Raw genomic sequence first — 18206 nt, forward strand, 5'->3', positions numbered from 1 at the left:
GATATCTGCTTTTTGAAGTGGCATGAAGGGTTGGTAAGCTGTTGCTAGTGCTGACAAGTAAAGGATTTGTGAGTTGCAATCTAAAGAGGAGCAGACATGAGAAGGAGGGTAACTTCTTGATTGCATGAGTGGCATTTTCTCCCAGTGGTCCTCTGACCCCGGTAAAATAGACCCTAAAAAAAGAAGTGAGACATTTATATAGAAGTTCAGTCGGGTCCTCAGCATAGAACTGACACTCCATGTGGGTGATGTCAAGAGATAAAAACTGCAAGCTGCCCTGTTGGTGATGAATAGAGGACCAGATCTGTAGAATCACACAATACCGCTCTGAGCTTTGCACTGAAATAAGCTTCATATCATTGTGTTGTGAACCAGATCTGAACCAGAAAATGTGCCTTTATCTGAGGAAAATCACCCTGGGTGCTGCCACAGAGTCGACACAGTTCATCTTCCCTTTATTGTCAGTGGAGGATAAAATTGCTGCACCCAGGGGTGGGCTTGCACCTTAGGCATGCACATTATGTTTTTATCATCATTTTAAGGATAGATGTATAGATACTCAGCTGTCAGAGGAGGCAGAATAAGCCCTACCAAACATAACAGAATACATTAACTGCAATCCATTTCATATATGGCTGCTTTTCTGTACATCCGTCGCCTGGATAATGTGTCAGCTCCTTAGAGGTACTTGTTGCAAATCCTTGTGTTTAACAGTAATTTCAAAGCCTTCCAAAACTAGCTATGAAGAGAATGTGAAGAAACAGCTGCTAAGTGGTTGTGTCCAAAACCTCTATGCATTCTGCTAAAGAGCCATCAAATGAACTCAAACTGAGCCAAGCTGTACTTTTATCGTAATACCAAATTGTACAAAATGAAGGTCAGGCAGGTTGAGGTAACCTTTAGTTAGTCAAATACTGCAAGAGCACATTCTTATTGATTTGAACGCTTTGAAAAAGCAAAGCCAATGAAGAAAATGGAAGACTACAAAGAATTAGCAAAAGTTAAAAGAATAGAGCCACATCTAAAAACATTTTAACTGATAAGTGGTGGGGGATTTTTTAATTTAAATTCACAGAGGGCAAAAACACAAAGTACCTTTCATGCCAAATAGTCAAGTCAAAGTGTATTTCTATAGCACACAAAGTTGAACAAACCACATGTTTGTAATGACAGTTCAAAAGAGAGTGGACTGATGAAAAGTTGTGCTCAAGGACAACTTTCAAGGAGAAACTCACACTGAGGAACACCAAACAAATTTTAAAAAAGTCCTGCAACATGATTCAATAGAGGGTCAGTCTGTGATTTTAGTTACTAGGCAACATGACATCATAAAGCACTATGTTATGAACAAAAGTACTGGGCCATGCCACTTAATCTCTGAATTCAGGTGTTTTCAGTCCCATTGCCACAGGGCTATAAAATCAAGCTCCTTTGCGAAGATTTGTGATAGAGTGAGTTGTTCTAAAGAGCTCACTGAATTTGAGCATGACACTGTCGATTCTTGAAATTTCTTCCCTCCTAGCTGATTTGTGATCAACTGCAAGTGGTATTTTGGGGAGATGGAAGCATTTAAGGGTCACAGCAAATCAGCCACAAAGTGTAGTGTTGTGTCCATCATTCAAGTTTTGTGTAAATTAGACATTACTGTAGTAAAGTTAAAGTGTTACTATACTTTTATAAGGCGTTGTAGATGCATGAACATTAAAAATGGGTAATTTTAGCCTATTAGTATGTGGTTGCCAGGCAACTTGAGGATATTAGATGAGAACCTTCAGGGGCAGAAGACAAACCTGTGTGCCAGTTTTGTTGCTCCACTCCTGCTCCTGTGTAGGAGGAGTTTGCAGGCAAATGTGACCTCTCTACAGGATGTGAGCCAATATTACAGTTTTAATATGATTTCCTTTTACTAAATAATCCTCTTGTCACCATTATCTCCACATGTTTGTCTGACAGGTCAAATGTGCTTTGTCAGCTGTAGATTTTTAAGCAATGTTTTCTATTCAGGTTGATGTTATGTCCTTTGAAGGTGACGCACACATTCAGATTGTGAAGTCTCCGAAATTTGAATGCGGCATCTGCTCTTTCCTGTCCGCCTTTAACGTCAAAATTAGCTAGGCCATGTGAAATTACAGAGAAACACCCTTCAGCTTTACTGAAGAGGTGTTCTGTATTCTTGCGTGTTTGAACACCTCGCTATAAATGAACATCCATTGCCGCATCATTAGCCAGTGGAGACAAGAGATGAACTCATAATTTCCATTGTCAGTTCTAAGAGAGGCTCCCAATTATTTAGAAACAATTGAAGAGGTGGTGGAGGCATCAGCCAGGACGCTGCAATATTTCTGGGGAACACGAGTGCATTATTCCTCATTTGGAGCTGACAGCTCCACCAGTCGGGTAAAATTGCGACAAACAGATATTGTGATCCCAGAAAACTCTGCATTGAGACGTTTTGTTTGTAGCATAATGAGAGACTCACACAAATGCCCTGTTACATCTTGGACTTTTCGGGGTTTCATAATTATTTCATCTCAGGGAGTACTGTTTGAGCTGAAAAAGAAGGCCTTACTTTCCCCCTCATTAATCTAAATCCCAAATTCTTTAGTTTATTATTCAGGAATGAAGCGAAGAGCTCTTACAGATTCAGTGTTTTGAGCTTATTAGCTTCCAAATTTGATGGCTTTTGAACCTCTGGGATCCTCAACATGGGTTCTACTTTTGTGTATCTCCTTTCCTAGATGCTGAAGGTGACTTCCAGGAGGCAATCATGCAAAACACAATTTCTCAGTGATGTTGGTGTAACTGAAAATTCAGGTCATGTTATGACTCCAAAGAGTCCTTACTTCTTATTGGAGGGTTCAGCATTTCTATAGTGAGCATCACTGAATTTTTCCCCTCAGTGATATCCTCAAACGGGCATATGAAATGGGAAAATACACACCTGCCACCTCTTACATTGGCGTGTATACACTTACTTACTCAGATCTACACCGCCCGAGGTTGTAAAATACAGTGGAGACATGAGAAAGTACCTCAAAAAGCACTTCAGGGTACAGGTTATGGGAGGTTCATTTCCTACACTAGGAAAAAGCTCTTTTACAGCCTTTAAAAAAAAAAAGCTCAGTGGCTGACCCAGTGCTGAGGTAGCATGCTGTGCTCACTGATTTATGTCAAACTTACAATGCTCTCTTAGCTATATGAACAAGAATAATCAGGTGTCTTCCTATTTTGATATGCAAATTCCCACAGTGCCATCATGCATCTGTTTTGATCCTCAGGAAAATCCCAGAGCATTGTCTTCCTTTCATAGACGTGGCTCTTAAGGTGGATTTATGGTCTCTCTGAACTCCAGTCAGGATGGTTTGTCTGCGACTTTCTGAAAGCAGCAATCTGATATTCACACCCGCTTCATGTCACGATTGGCTGGCTGTTTGGAGGTAAAAGAGAAGCTGGGAATTGTACCTTTAACACCGGCTCTCTTTTTTTGTCAGTTGTTACTGAGCTGTGTGGGGGACTTGAAGCATTTCGAGGGGTATTGGTAGATACTGGGTGCATGTAGGGAATGGTAATGCACCTCAGTTTAATAATGCCTATAAAGAGGCGGTGAGGGTCATGTTCAGTCTGTGAAATGAATATGCAGCTCTCAAAGACACACACACTCTAACGGTTCTAACAGTGAGGCTGGCCCAGATAGGAGAAAAACAACATAGACTGGAAGCTTTTTTCTTTCATGTTTACTTGTTTTCACCAATGAGCCCTGCACTTGTACTACCCTAAGCTCCAATAAATCTGGGCAATACATGTATTTTGGAGTGCACAGTGTGCACGCAATAAAAAAATCATACATTTTGCAGAAAATGATACAACCCTAGTGAGTTATCTTGGGTTGAAAAAATTATATACAGTTAAGCCCATAATTATTCATACCCCTGGCAAATTTTGACTTAAAGTTACTTTTATTCAACTAGCAAGTTATTTTGTGACTGGAAATGACACAGGCGTCTCCCAAAAGATAATAAGATGATGTACAAGACGCATCATTGTGGAAAAAAATATTTCACAGCTTTTATTTACATTTGAGCAAAAAGTATCATGTCCAGAATTATTCATACCCTTCACAAACTGTCACAGTCTCTGGGAAAATCCAAAGTTCCATCCATTCCAAACAGTCAAAGCTGTTCTAAAGCATCGTAATTACCCTGATTAATTGGAAATAGCTGTTTTAATCAACTCAACAGGTGAAAAACAGCAGCTCTCTGCAGGTGGTCTGTGGACATTCATGGCTAAGACAAAGGAACTCAGTGAGGACCTGCGGCTGCGCATTGTGGCTGCTCACAAGTGAGGAATGGGCTACAAGGCCATATCCAAATGTTTTCAAGTTCCAGTGGCTACAGTGCAAAGTATTATTAAAAAATACAAGATGTTCCGCACTGTGGAAAATCTAGAGGGCGTTGTCGGAAGCCAAAAGTGAAACCTGTGCTGGCCAGGAGAATAGTGAGAGAGGTGAAAAAGAATCCAGGATCACCACCAAGGCCATTCTGGTGAATCTGGGCTCTGCTGGTGGCAATGTCTCAAGGCAGACAGTCCAACGGACACTGTTGGAGTTCCACGGATGCAGACCAAGGAAAACGCCACTTCTCCAGATAAGGCACATAAAAGCTTGTTTGGCCTTTGCAAATGCTCATCTGGACAAAGAAGAAGATTTCTGGTCTTCAGTGTTATGGTCAGATGAAACAAAAATTGAATTATTTGGTCACAATGATGTTTCCTTCATTTGGCGTAAAAATGGAGAAGCCTTCAACCCACAGAACACCATCCCCACTGTCAAACATGGTGGTGGGAACCTAATGCTTTGGGGTGTTTTTCAGCCAATGGACCATGGAACCTAATCACAGTAAACAGCACCATGAAAAAAAGAGCAATACATGAAGATTCTCAACAACAACATCAGGCAGTCTGCAGAAAAACTTGGCCTTGGGAACCAGTGGACATTTTAGCACGACAATGACCCAAAACATACAGCAAGCGTGGTGAAGAAATGGTTAGCAGACACCAACATTAACGTTTTGCAGTGGCCTAGCCAGAGTCCTGACTTGAATCAATTGAGAATGTGTGGAGGAGCTAAAGATCAGGGTGATGGCAAGAAGACCCTCCAACCTGAAAGATTTGGAGCTCATTGCTAAAGATGAATGGGCAAAAATGCCTGTGGAGACATGCAAAAAGCTGGTCTGCAATTATAGGAAGCGTTTGATTGCTGTAATAGCCAATAAAGGCGTTTCTACTGATTATTGAGAAGGGTATGAATAATTCTGGACATGATACTTTTTGCTAAAATATAAATAAAACCTGAGAAATATTTTTTTCCACAATGATGCCTCTTGTACATCGTCTTATTATCTTTGGGGAGACACGTGTGTCATTTCTGCTCAAAAAAGAACTTGCTTGTTGAACAGAAGTAACTTTAAGTCAAAATTTGGCAGGGGTATGAATAATTATGGGCTTAACTAGTTAAGCCCATAATTATTCATACCCCTGCCAAACGCTTCCTATAATTGCAGACCAGCTTTTTGCATGTCTCCACAGGCATTTTTGCCCATTCATCTTTAGCAATGAGCTCCAAATCTTTCAGGTTGGAGGGTCTTCTTGCCATCACCCTGATCTTTAGCTCCCTCCACACATTCTCAATTGGATTCAAGTCAGGACTCTGGCTAGGCCACTGCAAAACGTTAATGTTGGTGTCTGCTAACCATTTCTTCACCACGTTTGCTGTATGTTTTGGGTCATTGTCGTGCTAAAATGTCCACTGGTTCCCAAGGCCAAGTTTTTCTGCAGACTGCCTGATGTTGTTGTTGAGAATCTTCATGTATTGCTCTTTTTTCATGGTGCTGTTTACTGTGATTAGGTTCCATGGTCCATTGGCTAAAAAACACCCCCAAAGCATTAGGTTCCCACCACCATGTTTGACAGTGGGGATGGTGTTCTGTGGGTTGAAGGCTTCTCCATTTTTACGCCAAATGAAGGAAACATCATTGTGACCAAATAATTCAATTTTTGTTTCATCTGACCATAACACTGAAGACCAGAAATCTTCTTCTTTGTCCAGATGAGCATTTGCAAAGGCCAAACAAGCTTTTGCGTGCCTTATCTGGAGAAGTGGCGTTTTCCTTGGTCTGCATCCGTGGAACCCAACAGTGTCCGTTGGACTGTCTGCCTTGAGACATTGCCACCAGCAGAGCCCAGATTCACCAGAATGGCCTTGGTGGTGATCCTTGGATTCTTTTTCACCTCTCTCACTATTCTCCTGGCCAGCACAGGTTTCACTTTTGGCTTCCGACAACGTCCTCTGAGATTTTCCACAGTGCGGAACATCTTGTATTTCTTAATAATACTTTGCACTGTAGCCACTGGAACTTGAAAACATTTGGATATGGCCTTGTAGTCCATTCCTCACTTGTGAGCAGCCACAATGCACAGCTGCAGGTCCTCACTGAGTTCCTTTGTCTTAGCCATGAATGTCCACAGACCACCTGCAGAGAGCTGCTGTTTTTCACCTGTTGAGTTGATCAAAACAGCTATTTCCAATTAATCAGGGTAATTATGATGCTTTAGAACAGCTTTGACTATTTGGAATGGTATGGAACTTTGGATTTCCCCAGAGACTGTGACAGTTTGTGAAGGGTATGAATAATTCTGGACATGATACTTTTTGCTCAAATGTAAATAAAAGCTGAGAAATATTTTTTTCCACAATGATGCGTCTTGTACATCATCTTATTATCTTTTGTGAGACGCCTGTGTCATTTCCAGTCAAAAAATAACTTGCTAGTTGGATAAAAGTAACTTTAAGTCAAAATTTGCCAGGGGTATGAATAATAATGGGCTTAACTGTATATAAAAAAAAATCAGTTAAATTAATTAATGAAAAAATATCAGCTTGCTTACAGTAAATGGGTCCCACAGACCCAAGGATCACACTCTTGTGTGATCCTTGGGTCTTGCTTTTCGTTTTAGGTCCTGTAAGTATTCTGTTGAGATTTACTATGAAAACATTTGATTGTGATTGGATAAAATATTAGTGGTGTGCAATACTGCAAATGGTGTTCTCGATCCAATACCAAGTAAATACAGGGCCGGTACTGCCAATACCAATACTGATGCAGTGTTTAATGATTTATAAGATGAATCACCATCAATTTGCAAATTCTAAACACATTTTGGTGACTTGGAATGCAAACGTGTCTGTCTCTAAGGCACTTTGCATCAACTTCTGTTGTTTAAATCAGCGGTCCCCAACCCCCGGGCCACGGACTGATACCAGTCATTATTATTAACCAGTTATTATTTATGTCATGTTTATTAATGCAGTTTAACACAATTCCAAGCTTGAAAGTAATGTGCTGCACATAGAGTTTATAGCTATTGCTACTTTTCAACCCTTTACTACAAACCAGTATGGTCCAAGAATAATATGTTCCAAGAATAAACTTTTATCCTAAGATAATAGATTTCTAATCTCTCTTTTGGCATGAGAAGTTCTTGAACGAAAATGTCTTTCTTATGGCCTTTGCAGTCAACAGATCCTGGACCATTTTCTTACTTGTTCTGATTGCCATCACAAAAACAATAAGTTAATATCTTCTAAATGAACAATGTTAAGTAACTCTAGTAACGTTATAGATGTCTGCTCTAGATTTTCTAGATATACTGATACTATGCTATGACATAAGTATATGACCTTCATATAGGTTATAGCATCAATTTGTAATCTGCCACCAAATATACATTGCCATTGTCTTTAATTACCAAGCCACTCTTCCATTTCCCTTTGTCTCTGCTGGCATGTATATTATTTTTAGGAGGCTACCCATTGTGCAGGTGTTGAAAGGGCTACGCATTGAGGGTCAAATGTGACTTCATGAATTCCCGTGTTGATACAAGTGACCTATTTCTTTGTCTAGTGTGTGCTAGATTCAGGACAGAGGGAGGACACACTCTGTAGCTGATCCCTTGCAAAGTTCATTCAGAATTTTTAGAGCACCAGTATCTCCGGTGTACAACTAGTATTTCGCATATAATTGCATCCTTATTAAATCCCATTAAGTCATGAGCATCATTTGGAAGGCCATTCCAGAAAAGTTACGATCATGACATTGTAGGGATTTCCAATGCAATTTGTTCTACATATGCAATATAGAAATCAATAGGCAATTTTGAGGTGTTCCTGGCATCTCATTAATAGATCTTGTGTATCCTCGAGCCAGTTTCTTTGCATTTTCATACATTTCCTCACCCTCAGTAATGGAAATCTGATAATGAGAAAGATATAAAATATATGTTTTCCAGCAAATCTTAATCGGTAAAATTGTGCTCTTCTGTTGAAGGACAGAGGCCTTTTAATAACGCACAACATGAAAAAGCAGACGGGTATATTTCTCACTGAAAGCTTTCTCATAACCCTGTGCCTGCCTACACCTAACTTCAAACTCAATTTGCTTCCACAAGTTGCCTGCCACCTTGCCATTTGTGACCTGCTCCATCTGACTTAGTAAAAGATTTGTCATGTGCCTAATTTAGATATTCTATATTCTGGGTTTCCGGACCCACAGGGAAGGACATAATTGAATAGGCTGTGTCAAAGCCTCCCCCACTCCACAAAAACCTCCCAGGGACGTGCTAACGTTAATTATCTCCCATTGCAATATGGCCTAGTTTTATAATTACTGGTCCTGCCAAATATATTACAACATACTAAACCTCTCACCAGACAGTTATTAATTTAGTGTGTGTGATCCATAGACATGTGCTGTACAATTTGCCTACTTACCTTATTTACAGACAGGATAACAATATTTGTGCTCGAGGGGTTGACTGGGTTGTGCATTGCAATCACGCTTGGTGATTTAGAAATCTTAGACATGCTTTTCATTAGCTGTGCATAACTTATCAACATTAGTGCGCTCATTTTAGCATCAAAGGGCTGCTGCGTGGAAGGCAACAGTCTACAGTCTTGCTAGCAGCTCTGTGAGGTTGCACTCAGGCTTAGCAGTGCTTTGGCTTATGTGCTAACATGCTAATGTGAGCTCAGTGTTGAACGTGCTGAGTGCATATATGATTTATCAATATTGTCTATATTAGTTTAGCATGCGCTAAGTGCTAATTAGTGCCATACACAAAATACACAATATACAGCAAAGGATTTAATTAAAGGATTAAATTAATAAACTATAGAGACAGAACACATTTTGCTCCTAGGGGGGAGGGGGGGATCAAGCATCCCACTGATTTTTTTCTGGTGTCAAAGACAGGAAAAAAATTATTCTGTGTTGTGGGATGCATTATCAAGATATTAAGGAATTTCTGAAAATAAAACAAAAAAGAAATGAGAATAAAAAAGTGGGTGGGTATAGGTTTATTTTGGAAATTAGGGCCTGTTACATATCCTGCAGGTATAGACAATCACATGAAAATTTGATAGGCACCACAAAATTTTATATATATTTAATGGACTATGCCTTACACAGTGGTTCAGTATCCTGCCATTTCCCAACTCTTGTACTTTGAGATATTGTCCATTAATCCCTCCACTCCACAGAATAAACTTATTTATACTTATAACCAGACTGAATTCAGTTAATTCCATCGCATTGCAGGTCAATTAGGTGCTTCACTGGGGTGGGTGCAATTATTATTATATTGGATAAAGCCAATGTTTTTCTCTTAAATAAAGTACTTTAGTCCACTATGTATTCTTTTAATGTGCTTTAAGTATCTCAATGTTATGCTACTTTCTACTTCTGCTCCACTTCAATTTGAATATGAATCTTGTACTTTACATTGCATACCATATATTTAGTTATTGGATGAGTTTGTAATACATTCCTTATTGCACTGTAATAGATAAAACTATCTAAAAGTAATTAAAGCAGTGAAAGTAATTAAAGTCATCTCCAGCTGCAACATAGAATGTGAATCAGTGAATCAATAACTATGATCCATTAATATCATGTATATGAGTCTTTTAGTTGAACTACTTTAAGCATATAATGATGCTAAAACATTTCCAATACAACTTTGGTAGTATTGCGACATTTACTGAAGAAAAAAAATACGTAATATCATCTGTATTAGGACAAAGGGCTGCACATCAGCCCACCTCCACTACCTCATTTAGTGAAGAAAAGTGTAGTGAAGAAAAGAAAAAAGAGTGAGCAACAAGAAAAAAAAAACACCCTGAACTTTCCACTGCTGACCAATACTGCTCTAAAGACCAGTTTTTATGTAATGAAGTGCTATTTGGCATATAACATATGGGGTTAGAATTTTTAATTAAAAATTCAACAGTTGGATGAATTATTCTGTATCTCATCATCTTAGAGAGCCTGGGGTAAAACAGAAAGATGGTGTAATGCTGACCAGAAATGTTCCCGTTAAGCTTGCATTCCCAGGGTCGCAAGTCGTAAATAAGATTAATTATATATTCGGGAGCTTTTGGATAGAAATACCAACAAAAATGACCCTTTGAACAGAAGTGGGCTTTGGTGCCTGTTTTATTTTGGAAATAAAGTCACAGAGGGTCACCACTTAAGCATCCGTGTACGATAAGTGATCGGCCAAATGTACATTACATTTTAAAACAGTGCTGTATTAAAACAGAAGCATAAAAATGCAGTTTGCATTTATATATAAAAATATATTGCTTTTGCTGCTAGCTTGTATAGCTTTAGTCGTCCCCGGAGACAGAAAATTCTGGGTCATATTTACCTGCTGTCGGCGTTTTCTCACTCCAAGCCCATTAAAAAGGTAACTGACAGCATGAAGACATCATAATAATGCGAATAATAACATGCATCATTATGCTGCTCCATGTTTACATGTTTAGCATAAGCTACACTTGTTGCGGTGGAAACTCTAGAATGAGATTTTAAATTATCTGCTGCATTCCTTCACTCGTGCTTTGAAAGGATCTTTGATTCACTTCCTTTTTATTTGGGCTCATTTGTAATGGAAGAAAAGTGCACTGTATACCAAGGTCAGCGTCTTCTTTGCGCCAGAATTTACTGATCAAAATGGGAGAATGTCAAGTTTGACTGACTGAATTCTCACATTAAGCTTCGTCGGCTTCATGTTACAGTAGATAAAATCCACAAAACTGGCATCGGTTCTGAAACTGCTGCCCCGTTATTGCGTGCATGCTGTGCTTTTATAGCTGGCCAAAGCCACCTGAGGACAGTTTTATGCCTTCAATTACTGAGTGCTATTCTAAAATTAAGGCTAGCAATTAAAAGACACACCACTTACCCAAATTATATCATTGACTAAAGGTTAACAGCCAGCACAGCCAAATGTAGTTCAACAGAAAGCGAGTTGAGAAAAGCTGAACTCTATAAGCGCTTTCATATTTTTTTCCCCAGCGCAGTCCCCCAGCATTCGCCTTACATCGTAAGGCCATAATATATCCAGTTAACCCTCTGCCCAGATTTTATTGCACAGATCCCCCAAGCAATGATCTATATCAAGCAGAGCCTCCTCACCTCCATTAGCACAAACACTTGATGAATTAAAGAATATGTTCTTCGTTATGCCCTACTTTTAGAAAATTAGTGTGTATGCATGTGTTAAGGGGTGAAACTGAAACTAAAACTTGTTCTTCAGTGTACTGGTTGGGCTTCACCTTTAAAAGGATATATTCATACATGTATGTAGAATCACGGTCGCAGTGGACAGTGTTGTTGGTATGAGAGTCTTTCTGGTGTCCATTGTCAGTTTGCTTATAGCTTATAGTCCATGCACAGCTGCAAGTCTGTATGGAGAGCAAGCTCCAGATCAATGGCAGCTGTTTGATGTTGATGACATATACAAAATGAGTGGTGCACGGGGCAAAGGATGAGTGACATACTGTATGATGGGGTGGTGAATTAATTAGACAGTTATGCAACTAGACTATGGGATGTCTGTTATTGTGACCAATCATCATTTTATATATTCCGCCACATGAAAAGCCCTGTGGTTTAAAACTGCAGTTAATCGTATGACCACTTGATACCGGCTCATAAGACTCCCATGTTCAAACCCCCGACTTACAGCAGTCTGGTAAACAAAATTTTGCTCATCAAAATAACTCTGTATTGGGTGGAAATTTTTATATCCCATTAATATGGAACACAAAACACCAACACAGTCATGGCCATGGCTATGCTAGTCTTTTATACACTGTTTATGTGCATAAGAAGACTTGTTCTGATTTATAGAGAGCTCAGGTTTTGACGCCCTACCACCTGTGTAATGTGCTTATTTTTTCGATTTTGGATACATTATTTGTAATGGACAATGCCTGCATATTTTAAAAAAAATAGTGAAATTATTTCTTAATAAATTATTCAACTTTTTTTTTCAGATCTGTGAAGAGACAGAAACAAATCATAGGCTCACACAAAGACACCTGACAGCTGTGTGACCATCTTTGTCAGGCATTGCTTTCCAGCAAAGCCTTGCTTCAGATTTACAGCCTGTGAGTGGACCGTAAATCTCAAAGCTGTTGTTGCAGCTCGAGTCAGATCTTGATTCTTGTCATTCCTTATTTCAAGTGAAACAGTCATCCGATCATTTGTCCACTGTGAGTGCCTTTCAGTCTGCGTGTCACCACTGCGACAGCACACGGTATCGTTATCAGTGAAATACCTGCATTCTCCATTACTAAGATCTAAGATTTCTCTCTGGACTCTGAGTCGGAACTGAGTTATCTTTTTTGAGAAGAGAATTTGCTTTTCTCAGCAGCAAACAGGTCTTCTTTCAGCAAACTATCCAGCCCACACACACCTCCCAGGAATGCTTTTGTTGAGAAAAGTGGTATAAACTGCTTTGCTATATTACCAGAAGATTAAAGCTAACAGGACCTTGAACCTCTGGTCACTTTATCCATATTTGACAAAAATACTAGTCACTTGGTTGAGACACTGAATTTCACAATTTTGTGAATTCACATTCTGATGAATTATAAATACTGTTTGACCAGACACTATATATTTACTGACATCTCTCTCAGTTTTTACTGTTTCATTGTTGTAAACAAGTGGATCGTAAACAACTCTGCTCAGACAGTTTATCTCACACAGTAGTCTTTTTTCTAAAAATGACTAATTGCTCATTTCTAGCTTCCCCCTGAGAAGCTGAGCGATAGAGAGACTTCCTCTAACTTTGTAAAGATATATATCAAGGGTCTTGCAGACATGGAAATCTCTGGTAAACCATTTGACAGACAGCTTGTCACTTGGAGGTGTTTACCTGCTGTCTGCCAAGACCCAAGTACACATTGGGACAGGCTCAAGCCCTGACACAAAAATAATAATAAAATAGGGAGTCCAGAAGCCCATGAAGACTATCTTCCCCATGAGAATGCATGTATATGCATCATTTTTATTCTGCAGCACAGTTAGAACTTGTGCAAAGTGTCACTGGGGTGATGTGACACTCAAGACAGAGCTATGCACCACCACGGACAACACTTTCCACCCACTCCACAATGAGCTGTCCTCAGTGAGGAGCAAAGTTGAAAAGAACAAGTCAAGAGGTGTTACTCGGCGTCTTCTTGCAATAAATTCTCTATATAGGATGGTTTGTGCAAAGCATGAAAATAAACGCCATGCCCTTCCACTTTGGGTGACATGTGAATGTACCTGTCAGTACAGGTAATTGCTGGCTGAAATGTTCTCCATGTGTTCAGTTAGTACTTTTTTCTCTTATTTTTTCTTTCTGTTAAAATAGCCTTTTCCATAATATGCCATACACTGTCTATATTTGTCCAAGTCTTAAAAGTAATTAATACCCAGGTTTTAACTGGTTAATGATCATGTTAGGCCTCAGTCTCATAGGCCCAGAGACCACTGGCCACTAGGGGGAAAGTGCGCATTTGTTGTGAATGGCTGCTGAAAGTTGCAGGCAGTCTTCCATGTAAAATATATGGACTGTGGTATTCTGACAGCCACAAAGGCATGACTTTATGAATGATTTCACCAAGTGACAGACAGCAACCTCCAACTACCACCTGGGAATACACATCTTTTCCTAGCAACCTCTAGTTGCAACAGGATTATCAAGTTGTCTCTAGGTCTGTGTGACTAAGATGTTAAGTGTTCCACATTCTTTTCTGCATTTGTAAGCCATCTTTTATTAAAAACAAATTGATAACGTTAAGAAAGAAGTGCGATGAAAAAGTTCTGGGAATTGTCTCATAACAATCAAAAACTACACCTGATTTAAAATTGGACAGTTTCTCCTTCAAGGCCACCTCAACAAGTATGTCTGGATAGCTTTCAACATGGCTGCTATTTTTAGATCATGCAGGTTCTATTCTGTCTTATTGCACTTGTGCCTCTACGATGCTTGCTGGACCTCCTTCAAGGTGGCAAGACAGCAACCCTAAAATTTATGCGAAGGTAGAACATCTCTTGGGAGCCAAAGTAAGTGACGTGAATAAATAAAGACTGATTTGGTGAGGCCAAAACTTCAGGTATTTTCAGTTATTGGTACACAATGATGGATGCTACAGTTTTTGCCACACTTTTCTTTAAAGGTTCTTCCTTGGAAGCTCCACAACATTACGGTCATACTCACCAATTAATGGTACCACTATCATGGTAAATCAATGGTACCACAACTGGCAAAAGCTGCTCAGTCTGTGAAATCAAAGATCATTGAAATTAAAACACATACATCCTTTTAGGTCCATGGTGAAATCACACTGATACAGATGCAAATGCAAGCCACTCAACTTTAAAGCAGCCAAAAAAAAAAAGCAGTAGTGCTAAAAGTCTCCAGTTCTACAAAAAGACAACCTTTTCCAGAACTTTTGTATCACTCCTTGTATTTGGTATAGTTTCACTATTTTGTTGAGATCTAAAAGGCTCAATCCCTTTCAAGCATTTTGAAGCATGTTGACGTGACTGTCTTCTGTTTGGTGCCATCTGTTTTGCCTCTACAAAGGGCCTCAAGGACGACCTAGCTGCTTAGCTGCTTCTTTATAGTGCATTTGAGTTCTCTTATCTAGCAAAAGATATAAAGAAAACTCCATAGAAGATAAGCTTAAGAAATCCTGACAATACCTGTTATATTATGTTCGCATCTCTCTTTTTGCCTCATATCAAGTTGTTCCATAATAACTGTATCGATATTTCACACTATTCATCTGAGTCTCCTAAAAGATTACTTCTGCATGAGTCATCACAATTTCCACAGCACACGCTACATTTTTTGTCATATGGGTAGGGATTCTCTAAATGTCTGAATAGATTTGTGAATATGCTGCTATACAATGCAACAATAGATGGGCCCTATTTCGGAGTATTTCTCTTTTCTAAAGGTGAATATAAAGAAAAGGCAGTGCATGTCAGTTTCATTGTGACCTTCCATATTACATCATGCTGAGCTGTCCAAGTTTTCAGTGTGTTTCATCATACATTCATGGGATTATGTACATTTATGACATTCTTATTTATTTATTTTCAAAAGAGTGCAGTCCTAATTGAGTTTTTAAATCTTTGAAGCAAAAAAAAAAAAAGTCAAAATGTTGGATCAAAGATGTGGAACATCATTCATCTCACGTGACATCTAGTTATAAGGTCTACCATTTGCCAAGCTTTGCAAAGAATGTTTGCCATGTCATTCATCCATTCTGCCTTGGTACCCATTCATTGTACATGGGGACTTGGAACATTATCATTATGTCTCCGTGCTGTTCTCCTCAAGGCTATACAAAGCCTTTTTTGAATTTTTAAAATTTTTTTACTACTTCCACCTCATTCATTTTTCATCAGCCCAGGCTTGTTAATTAAAATGCTGAATGGCACACTTTAAGTTGCAAACACAAAATTTTGTTGTTTGACCTTTTCTTTTTGCCAATATGTGGCGCTGCCTGAGTATGACGTGTTGATGAATGGATAATGTACTATGCAAGCTGACAGGCCTCTTTGCGAAAATTAATGAGAACATAGTGAGTAAGAAAGGAGACTGTTGAAAAGAGTGAGTTTCCTTCTCTCTCTTTCCCCCCCTTTTTTGATTTACTCTGCATGGCTTATGTTGGTACTCTCACTCGCAACTGGTTAATGGATATAATGTTGTTATTTATCATGTGGACATTCGAAAGAGTGAATGATAAAAGAGATGGCTGAGAAAAAAAAGGTAAACCCAGGCATGTCTAAATGACAAGAAATGGAGAAAGCTTGCCAGAGACAGGTAGAACAGAGATAACCATCATAGATGTCATCTGTCTTTGCTACATTAGTGCTAATGTTCGCTGCACCCCTGTTTGTTCTGCTGAACGTTAAAATTAAATATGCAAATTGTGACACAAAAACAGCATTTCTGAAATGAATCGTTGTCAGACAGTGTCATTTATAGTACCTCGTCTGAGCAACAAAACAATTTCTTCCATCCAATTAGCTGCATGCTGTTTGAAATTCAGCTCCCTGCTTCTAAGTGCTAGGACTTCTTTGTGAAGTGGGATTTTACTGACTCACGAACTGATTAATGAATTAACTGATTCCTTCCCTGTTTCATTCCATCCTTTCTCTCGTCCTTCATTCTGTCAGGGAGCACTACTAAAATGAGGGGCTAAAATGGATAAAATCTATTATCTGGTGCAAATTAGTCAAGCCTTCTTGACTATCTCATGAGTCATTACTGAAAAGGTGAAAATGATTCTCCAGTAGATTAACACATCTTCATGAAATGTAATAAATGGTCCTTAGCCTTGATGATGACCACATGTTTGGCAGATGAAGACTTTCTCTGAAGTCCCAATGGAAATGTGCGGTAAGCAGGAGCTTATAGCACTGATGTGCAGCATTAGAGTACAGACTTATTGGACAACTCTTTAATGGGGGCTCCTGAAGAGTGTAGTATTGAGTTTGACATAGCCAGTTTTTCTTTGTGTTAGTTAGTCAAAAATACCATTCACTACTCACTCTCAGTTAGTCAGTTATTCTTTGCCAGGTAAAGCTAGCATGTCAACATTGCTATGCACACTCAAGTTTTCAGATTTGTACTTTTCAAATAAGTTTATTTGCCATGGCAGACTGCTGCCACCTGCTCTCAGCAGAGGCACATACATTCTACCAGGTAACAGTAGTACTTAATATATATAAACTATCTTTGAAAACAAGAAAAAGTTGGGACCAGGCTGGTCGGCATAAGTTACTATGGTGAACTAGCCAGGTAGGGTTGTTGTATTTTTGCCTTACAATATAAAGCAGATGTTGTTGTGATTTAGAGCAGCGGTCCCCAACCTTTTTTGCGCCACAGACCGGTTTATGTCTGACAATATTTTCACGGACCGGCCTTTAAGGTGTCGCGGATAAATACAACAAAATAAAACCAGTACCAGTACCAAAAAAGAAGATTTATTCATAACACATGGGAAAAGACCAAGGGAAACCGAGTTAACGATAAAAACGATTAAAAAAAATAACGCTAAAAGCCGATAAAACCCCTGAAAACCATGAATTTCACACCCGAGCCTCAACTCTCGAGACCAGTCGATGGCCCGGGGTTTGGGGACCGCTGATTTAGTGCAACAGAAATAAAACCGAAAACTGAGATAAAAAGAACACATCTTTTAGTCATAATGTTGTCACTCGCCACATTAGCCACAAACCTTTTATTATGGGGTTGGACAGTTACTTCAGAATGTGTCAGCTGTACAACCATGATGTGAATCTCCTGTTTAACCAGTTCCCAACGGTCCTCTATTGGACTGCCATCCGGTAACTACAGAGGCCAGTTGAATAGTGATGATGATATGGTACTAAGAGACCTAAAGTAAGCCAATATCTCCCACATTATTAACCTGTCTTCTGCATGCCTTTTTGTAGCGAGTAGCTATTTGAGTTACATCTCCAAAAGTTGAATCTGTTCATCTGGACGTAGCGTTTTGTGGGAGAAACGTTTCGTCACTCATCCAAGTGACTTCTTCAGTCTCAGCTGACTGCAGGTTTCCCCAAACCTTATAAACAGTACATTTGCATAATGACTGAAACCAGCCCACTGAAGGAACAATGGGCTGTGAGGTCAGTTCCTTAATCATAATTATGCAAATTCCCATGACCATTGATCAACAATCACTGACCAAAACCCACTGATCAAAGAACACTGATCAATGGCCATGAGTACCATTCACAGAGAGTTGGGGAATGGCTGCAATCACAGCATTGTAA

The sequence above is a fragment of the Oreochromis aureus genome, linkage group 23 (genome assembly GCF_013358895.1).
Source record: "Oreochromis aureus strain Israel breed Guangdong linkage group 23, ZZ_aureus, whole genome shotgun sequence".
Taxonomy (NCBI): Eukaryota; Metazoa; Chordata; class Actinopteri; order Cichliformes; family Cichlidae; genus Oreochromis; species Oreochromis aureus.